Below are 9,343 nucleotides of genomic sequence, written 5' to 3' on the forward strand. Positions count from 1 at the left end.
AGCCCAGGATCCAAGCTGAACGTAAGGCAGAAAGATACACAGAAAATACAGCAAAATGTCAGCACGGCTGCCTCTGAGCCACTGAATCGGCTCTTTTTGGAAAAATGCATTTGTGTACATTCTTTTCTATATTTTTCAAAATTGTCTCCATGAAGCTCTGTCTCCTTTAAAATCAGAGCCCTCTCCCCAAAAGGTTTCCTTTGTTTTCCCTTTTTATGTATAAAAACCACAGTAAAGAAAAAGCCACCTGTACTGTTCACTTCTGCAGGGAGGGGCTTCGGCTGGGAAACAGGCCTGGAAGTGGATGGTCCGGGAGGTTTCAGTACCAGGTGTCTGTCTGTCTGTCCAGCCACACCCCCCGCCACAAGGTCAACTAAACACGCGCGCTTTGGTCGCTGCCCTGCGGAAACCCCTTGCTCGAAGGAGGAGAATGACTGTTTCTGAAACTTTTAGTAGAACATAAAGGACTTCCTTCACCAGCCCTTGAACGCAGACGGAATTCAGATGCATTTCCCTGGAGAATAGAGCCTGTCGCCCAGAGGGACACCACCCCCCCTTGTCCACCAGGAGCCCCTGTGTCCTCGTGTCTCCTGGGGTACCTGCCCCTCTGCTTTTCCTCTGTGGACAGACCTAGGCCCCGCAGCAGGGAGCTCCAAGGGGGGCGGGGTGGCCGGTGGGTGCCACCAGCTCTGAGGACCCCTCAGAAGGAAGTCCCTAATCAGCCAGAGAACCTACGTCCCCGGGGCCTTCCCACCTCAGCCCACCCAGCACCAAGCCACCACCGTCCTGGGCCCACTCTTGGCACCTCTAACCAGCATGGTTTCCGTGCTCTCACCAGCACCTTGGGGGTGTCACTTCGAGGCCACGCACGCCAAGACCCCACGGAGGCAGGAACACGGCTCTTCCCCAGTCGCATCCCATCCCCCTGACGGCCTCCATGACCCTCCTCTCCCCTTCCTGGGCTCAAAGTCCCCGCAGAACTCGAGGTCAGGGTTACTTCCCCCAAACCCCAAAGGAAACGGTAAACCAGCCCAGAAATTACAGTGTCCTCAGATAGCACGGCCGGGCAGGGGTGGGGAGTTGGGGGAGGCCCTGGAGCCCAGAGAGCAGTCAAAGATCTCGGTGGAGGAGGACGGGGATGAAGGGGGGCAGAGTTGCTCCCAGACCACCTTGCTCCTCTTCAGGTGTGAAAGCTTGGGCTAGAAGAACATTCCACTGGGCTGAGCCGCGGGCCGGGGCCGGGGCTGCTTGGGGCTGAGGGTCTCGCACCCCCCAGCCCCATCCCGCCACCCCCCCCCAGTGAGTCAGAGCATCAGAATGAGGCTCCCACCACCGTCCCCAAAAAGAACGTGTGCAGAATGTGATTGTTTTGTCACCGAGACGGAGGCTCTGACGTGAACCATGGCAAACACCATAATGACTAATTTCAAACATTTATTACAATTCTTGAGAGACTTGAAAGCTGTCGCCGCTCTTGATTTTAATAAATGCAGTCTTGAAGCAGCCGCTTATCAAAGTGACACAAATTGTGTGGTAAATAGATTATGGCACAGCTGAAATACTGGAAAATGAGATCAGAAATGCTCCTTCTCTCCCATTTAAAGCTCCACGCCATCCTTCAGCCTGAGACGCGGCCGCAGGAAGCGAGGAGGTGGGAGAGTGAGCGCCCGGCGAGGCGGCGAGGTGGCTTTTAATCGGCTTCGTGCCCCAGATGGTCCCCTGCAGCAGGCTACCAGGGGCTCCGCCTCCACCTGCCTCAGCCCGTCCTGCCCCAGACAGTGGGGTGAGGGTGCGGGGAGGGAGGACGGGGACTGAGGGAGACGCTCGGTAGGGGCGCTGCCTCTCCCGGGGAAGCTGGGATCAGGCATCCCCCCATCCATCTTTTATGTTCCACTGCGAGGGAATTCCTACCTGTTGGAGAGGTTGGAGGCTCCTGGCTCTTGCTCCTGAGTCTCTCTTCTCTGCCACCCTCCCTCTCCCCCCACCCACAGACTGAGCGCCTACTGTGTGCCAGGCATTGTGCTACGGGCTGAGCATGCACAGGTGGGCAAGGCGAGGTAGGTGCCCTCCGGGGACTTCCCGTCAGAGCAGGAGCTAAGACAACAGTGCAACCCACGCCGGACGACAGGGGGTCCTGGGGCAGCTGCGTTCCGCTCGTCCACAGCTGGCCCAGCACTGCAGGCGTGCCCTGGCCAGGCGGCCTGCCCGAGGTTCCGGGTGCCCGTGTCCAGCTGCCTCACTCTTCCTCTGAGGACTGAATGACTGGGAAAAACCCCATGCATCCTTAAAGGGCAAGGAAACCCCTGAACCAAGGAATAGGTAGAGAGCCCCAGGGGCCCACAGGACTCACCTGCCCCAAGAGGTTCCCTCCTAAGTGTGTGACATGGTTAGACCAGTCCTGTGGGTGGTCACTCAGCTCCTCGTCCTTGTGAAAGGCAAACGGATTACACCTGGGGAGACACGGAAGATCCCCTTCGCCCAAGGACTCAGGGAGCGCTTCAGCCTGCTTCACAGGAACCGTCCCGGAACCTCATCGGTAACTAATTGCCGGTATAACTAGATACACGCTGTCTGTCAATGCCAGTTAATATTCAAGTGCGGGGAGGGTGTAGCCCAGTGGCAGTGCGCGTGGTTAGCATGCACGAGGTTCTGGGTTCAATGCCCCATACTTCCCTTAGAAAAATAAACCTAATTACCTCCCTCCCCCAAAAGAGACCCCAAATTAATATTCTAATAAAAAGCACAATATGTCTACTTAGGTCTGAATCATCCTTCTAGAGACCGCCTCCTTCCTCCCCTCGAAGGTTGCACACCTTGCAGGCAGCTACCACGACAGAAATAGTGAGAGAGGGTCGCAGCTGGCGACGGGGCCACTTAGAATAGGCCTGGGTCTGGGTGAGGCAAGGGGGTGACCCCCCAGTCTCCTCTTGATTTTTCCTCCACTATGTGCAACCGTCCTGAGGACACGGGGCGCCCACTCATGCTGTTTCCACCGACGGAGAACAGGGGCTGATTTCCACAGGGGCGTCCTCAGGCTCTGATGGCTCTGAGGAGTAATTCTTGGCTGTTTTATTTTTTTAAATAGACATCGAATTAAGAAATTAAATAGTTTATATATTTAAACCCAAGTTAATAGATATTGAATTTTATTATTTATTAAATATTAATAATTCATGAGGATTTTCAAATTAAACATCAACTCTCTAACAAATGAAATTTAAATAATTAAGTCTATTATTAGTGGAGAGAGATTGCCAGGATAGGGGTGGGAGGAAATACGTTCCAGAAACTATTTTTTTCATTGAAACCACACTTGATAACATTTCTGAGCTGGGATTCAAGCCAGCATCTGTTTATTTCCTAGATTTATCCAAACCTGTTTGGTCTGGAATAGACCAAACAGGTTTCCTCTTTCTGATATGGGAACAAAGTGATTAGATAAGATGCAAAATATGTTAATTTTATTGGAGCAAAGGATGTGAGGGAAGGGTGCTGTTTAGAAAGGGAGACCCATGTGGGGATGTCTTCCCAGGGGAGAAGGGGCCACTGAACAGCCCAGGAGGGCGTGAGCCGGGGGCGCAGGGCGAGACATGCCTGCTCCTAACTCTCTAGGAAGCTGCCAGGAGCCCCCTCCTCTCCAAGCCCACAGCAGGCTGAATGGTGTCCCCCCCAGAAATGTACGTCTGCATCCCAATTCCTGGAAACAGTGAATTTATCTTACTTGGAAAAAAGGTCTTTGCAGCTGTAATGAAGTTAAGGATCTCAGATGAGATCATCTTGGACTCTCTGAGTGGGTCCTAAATCCAATGACAAGTGTCCTAGTCAAACAGAAGAGGAGAGAAACAGAGACGAGATGAAGGTCATATATCAGACAGAGGCAGAGATTGGGGTGCTGCAGCCACAGCCCAGGAATGCCACTGGCTACCAGAAGCTGGACGAGGCGAGGAACGGAATCGCCCCAGAGCCTCCGGGGGGAGTGTGACCCTGCGGACACTGGCTCCAGGCTTCCGGCCTCCAGAACTGAGAGAAGACTCTCCCGTTGCTTTAAGCACCCCCAACCCCCAGTTTGTGGCAATTTGTTACAGCAGCCGCAGGCCCTTCCGACAGTGCCAAAGGAAGTCACCTGCTCCCAGTCTGGGACAGGGTCATGGGAGGATGCTGCCGGGGGCCTGCCCCCGCCCCCCCGCTATGCCAGACCCTGCCAGTCCCCTTCCTCTGCAATTGGATTCAACACCTGTGCTTGGGAGCGCTGACCACCCAGTCTGCGGGGAGGAAGGGTGCTCCTTGGCTCGGCAGGGTGGTGGAGGGGGCGCAGTGGAGGGGGACCCCCATTCCATCAAGTGGTCTCAGACCTGGGCGGGCGGTGGGGGTAGCGGTGGCCAATGACCTTGGGGATGAATACAGGCAGGCTCTGATCTTTTAAAAATTCTAAAGACGGAATCCAGACTTACAAGGATACAGGTTGGTCATGATTAGTCTCATCATAAGGTGATTCTTTAAAAAAAGATGCTTCTAAGTGGAAGACCGCTTTGTCCATTTCAAGCATCAATTCATTTGTATCTATCTCAGAATCTCTCGCTCCTGGTACAGTCCCACCTCTTTGAGAGCAACTCCCCCAGCTGTAGTTCTCCTCCTGGGTCCCCCCGGCTGAACAGCTCCAGTTCGAAGATACATCTTCCTTCTGCCCCGGGTCCCCCTCCCAGCATCCTCCTGGCTCTGAGCCGTCCCCATTGTGTCCCAGCTCATGGATCTCACTGTCATGCTTCAAACCCTTCACTTCCCCACCGCCTACCAAACTAAGCCCAAACTCAGCCACCCGGATTATAAGGCCGTCCAAACATGGCCCCCCATCCTGGTCTTTTCTCCGGCCACCCCATGTCGATGCTGAGCCCCGGGTACAGTGAAAGCGGGGAAAGAACTGATGGCTGGGTGCTGGGACAGGCTTCAGAGAGACTGGAGTATCAGCCAGGGTTCTCCAGAGAGAGATTTATTTTAAGGAAATGCCTCAGGTGACTGTGGGGCTGGCCAAGTCTAAAATCAATAGGGCAGGCCTGACTGGTCTCAGGCAGGAGGGGCTGCTGCTGTCTGGAGGCAGAATTTCTTCTTTCCCAGGAAATCTCAATTTTTGCTCTTAAGGTCTTCAACTGATTGGGTGAGGCCCACCCACCTCGTCAAAAGTGGTCTCTTTTTCTTAAAGTCGTCTGATTGTACATGTTAACTGCAAATCTTCACAGCAACACCTTGATGCATGTTTGTTAAGTAAACTGAGTGCCACAGCCTAGCCACACAAGCCCAGTCGACACACAAGCCCAGTCGACACAAGACTAACCACTGCATCAGTAAGTTGGAGACTCTGTACCCCGGACAACTGGAGGGTCCACAAAGCATGGCCAGGGTGAGGGAATGGATCTGGCAAGCACCACAGTCTGGGCCCTGGGACATCGTCGGCCGCTTCCCACCAAGGAAATAACTCAGAGCAGTGTCAGGATCTGACTGGCAGAGACACAGCCACCTGCTGCGATGGTCTCTGACCCTGTCCCTGACCTCGCCACTCCCACTTCCTCTCCTGGCTATTTAATCGCCTCTGCATGGGGACCCCAGGGTTTCTTTCTCACCCCGGGGCTGTTTGGGGGGCCAGGCTGGGCAGAGCCCGGGAAGACTCTGGCATTATGATGGAGATGCTAACATGGACTTGTCACCGTGGCAACCTGCTTGGCTGAGCAGGGAGGCAGAGCAGGCGGTTGTGGGGGGGGGGGGGGTCTGCACTGGGTCTGTGTTCTCAGCGCTGTGCGGTGGGTTGCTGACAATGACTCCCCAGGAACTTCTCCTTGGGGGGGACCAGAGGAGGGGCTGCCTTGCCAGCCTGGCTCAGCCTGGGTCTGTGTGGTCCCACCCTCAGGCAGGATGTGAATGGCAAGACCTCTCAAGGTTGTGATCAGCTAGCAGGAGGGAACATGGTTTCTAAGACAACTTGAGTCCCCCAAGAGGAAAAGGGATTCCTGTTCCAGGTTCTGGAACAGCCCAGTCCCCAGGGAGGCAAGACGGGTGCAGAGAGGCCGGAGACAGGCTGCTTGACCTGACATCCAAGATCCAGGAAGAAAGTCTCCACCCTGACATTTCCGATAGCTCCTCGCCTGCCTCGCAGCTCAGATAGGAGGGCCCACAAGACTGTGATGCTTCTGCCTTCTGCCGCCGAGCCCGCTCGCACCACTTCCTCCCGGAGCGCTGCTGTCCAGCCTGACTGCCCCCCGCATGGCAGGTGCCTGCTCTGTGTGGCAAGGTGGGGGTCACACCATTTCCAGTCAACAGCCCCCGCCCCTGTACTTCTCCCTTCATTTTTCCTCCCTTGGCCCCAGTTCTTGCTGGCGCTCTCCTTAGGAGTCTGGGGGCCTGGGCGCCAGGGGTGGGGAGGGTGGAGCAGGTGGGAGGTGGGATTCAGTGTCCTCGGGAGGTAGGCCAGGCAGGCAAGCAGGGACAGGCTTGGCTCACCCGCCATGTCCCAGGGAGACCCCAGCCCCTAGAGGGGATGAAGGAGCCTCCAGCCAGCTAACAGAAATGAGACAGACATGACCCCACGGAGAGGAGGGGGCTTACAAGGTCACAGCAGTTTCAGATGGTGAGGAGACAGAGTCTTTCTTGGTGTCCAGCTCAGGACTTAAGTCTTGGTTAAAAACACCTTGATTTGGGAAACCTGCCCAGCCACTCAAATCCAGCCTGCTCCTGGCCCAGCCCACAGCCCTCCTGGGCAGGCCCTGGACGACTGTACCCAGGGAGGGAGGCGGGAGGCCCCTGCTTCTCCGTTGCTGTCCTTCAGGTGGAGCGGCCCCAGGGTCAGCAGCCTGCCCGTCCCTCCTGCCTGCAGGACGTGCCCCGCTGCACAGCTGGGGCTCACCTTCCACTGCAGGTGCCAGCAGGACATGTCTTCAGAGACAAGCCCATCTCTTCTGTTTGCTGAGCTCCTAGGCCACCATGGTCGGCACGGCAAAGCACGGGCAAGCACACCCAAGGCAAGTCACCAGCTGCCAGTGGAGGCCCCCAGAAGTCATGTCCACCTGGAGCCTGTGACTGTGACCTTGTTTGGGGAAAAGGTCTTTGTAGATTACATTATAGTGAAAGATCAAATGCTTTCCTGCTAAGATTGGGGACAAGGTGAGGATATCTGCTCTTGCTACTCACTGAATATAATACTGGAAGTTCCAGCCAATGGCATAAGCAGGAAAGGGAAATCAACGGCGTACAAATCTGAAAGGAAGAAATAAAGCTGTGCCTGTTTGCAAATGATATGACTGTCTACCTAGGAAGCCCCAAGGAATTAAAAACAAAAAATCTCCTGGAACTAATAAGTGAGTTTAGCAAAGTAACACAATACAAAAACCACAAAAATTTATCATAGTTTTATATACTAACAATAAACATATGGACACCAAAATCTAAAGGCAACACCATTAATAACCACTCAAAAAAAAAAAAAAAAGAGAGCGATGAATGCTTGGGTATAAATTTAACAAAACTTGGCATAGGATTTGTATGTTGAAAACTACACAATGCTGATCAAAAAAATAGAAGCAAACCTCGATAAACAGAGAGATATATCACATTCATGAATCGGAAGGCTCGACATAGTGAAGACGTCCATTCTTTCCAAGTTGATACACAGGCAATGCAATTTCCTGTTAAAACCCCAGCAAGGCTTTTTGTCGCTATAGACAAGATGACTCTAAAATTTAAATGGACAAGTAAAGAAATTAAAACAGCTAAAGCAATTTTGAAAAAACAATAAAATGAGAGGACTCCCTCTACCCTATTTTGAGACTTTTTAATCTATGCGCAGTAATCAAGACCGTGTGGGACTGGCAGAGGACTGGGGGTACATAGATCTAATCAGAGTACCGAGGAACAGAACAAAGTACTGAGAAACAGACCAAAACAAATGTGCCCGGCTGATTTTATTTTTTTCCCAGCTGGTTTTTGACAAAGCTGCCAAAGCAACTTACGGAGGAAAGACAGTCTTTTCAACAAATGTCGTTGGAACAATAGAACACCCATAAAAACAAAATACCTCCGCTTAATTCTCACATTTTACAAAAAAAATTAACTCAAAACGCATCACGGACTTCGATGTAAAGCGTAAAACTAGAGCATTTTTAGAAAAAATAAATAAAAGAAAGACGTAAGGTCCAGACAGCCTTAGAGGCCTGGGGCTCGCTAATGAGTTCTTATGCTTGGCACCGAAAGCACAACCCATGGAAAGGAAAAGCAGTCATTTGAACATCATTAGAATTAAACCCTTTTGCTTCATGGAAGATCCTGTCGAGAGGATGAAAAGCTGCAGACTGGGAGAAAATATTTGCAAGCTACATATCAAACACAAGACCAGTCATTAGGCTGTATAAAGAACTCTCAAAACCCAACCGTAAAAAAAAAAACAAAAGACAACTCAAAACCCAATTAGAAAGTGGGCAAAAGGCATAAAGAGACATTTCGCTCAACAGGCTACACAGATGGCAAGAAAGCACATGAAAAGATGCTCAGAACCATTAGGCCTTCAGGAAACACCAATTAAAACCACACCCAGATATCGCTGGTTACCTCCAAGAGAGGCTAAAAGCAGATGATTAGAACACCAAGCGCAGGTAAATGACGCAGCGAGTCTAGATCACTCATACATTTGCTGGTGGGAACGTAAAATGGTACAGACACTCTGGAAAGCAGTTGGTAGTTCCTTTCAAAAACGATGAAAAGAAAAACCCTAAACACGCAGCAAGCACGCATCCCAGCAATTGCACCCCTGGCCATTCGTCCCCAGGAAATGAAGGCTCATGTTCATGCAAAAACCTGTACATGAACGGTGACGGCAGAAATATTCACAATAGTGGAACATCTGGAAACAACTCAGATTATGTCAATGAGTAAATGGCTAAACACACTAGGACACCCGTGCTGTGGGATGTACTCACAATAAAATGGAACATACTTTTCATGCACACAGGAACCTGGGTGAATGTCCAAGGAATTACAGTCAGTGGGGAAAGAAGCCGATCCCAAGTACTTACTGATTTAAGATGTACCTAGGATTCGTTTTAACCGGTATAGTGAGACACGCGGACGTGCAAATGCTTGTCACGTGGGAAGAGGTTTACACTCGCAGAGCCCTGGGAGCAGGAGGGCTGCAGACCACGCAGCTACACAGGGAAGCCCTGGGCCGGTCAGGAGGCGGGGTGCGGGGGGAGAGCCTCTACAGCAGTTTCCACGGGGCAGGAGAGGCAGGCACCGGAAGCAGCCTCAGGGCTGGCTAGTTTGAATGATTTGGGTGGGCTCTGGGCTGTAGGGATGGCTCCTCATC

General features: G+C 52.3%; 1 long non-coding RNA gene across 1 annotated transcript; it reads right to left on the reverse strand.

Moving 5' to 3' along the window:
• Positions 1-2,419: 2,419 nt before the first annotated feature.
• LOC116157967 (uncharacterized) lies at positions 2,420-6,926 on the reverse strand. Its single transcript, XR_004142200.2, has 3 exons — positions 6,893-6,926; positions 3,722-3,818; positions 2,420-2,450 (listed from the first exon to the last, which is right to left on the reverse strand). It is a non-coding gene; the product is annotated as an uncharacterized LOC116157967 (long non-coding RNA).
• Positions 6,927-9,343: the final 2,417 nt, after the last annotated feature.

The sequence above is a fragment of the Camelus dromedarius genome, chromosome 16 (genome assembly GCF_036321535.1).
Source record: "Camelus dromedarius isolate mCamDro1 chromosome 16, mCamDro1.pat, whole genome shotgun sequence".
In the NCBI taxonomy this organism is placed as follows: Eukaryota; Metazoa; Chordata; class Mammalia; order Artiodactyla; family Camelidae; genus Camelus; species Camelus dromedarius.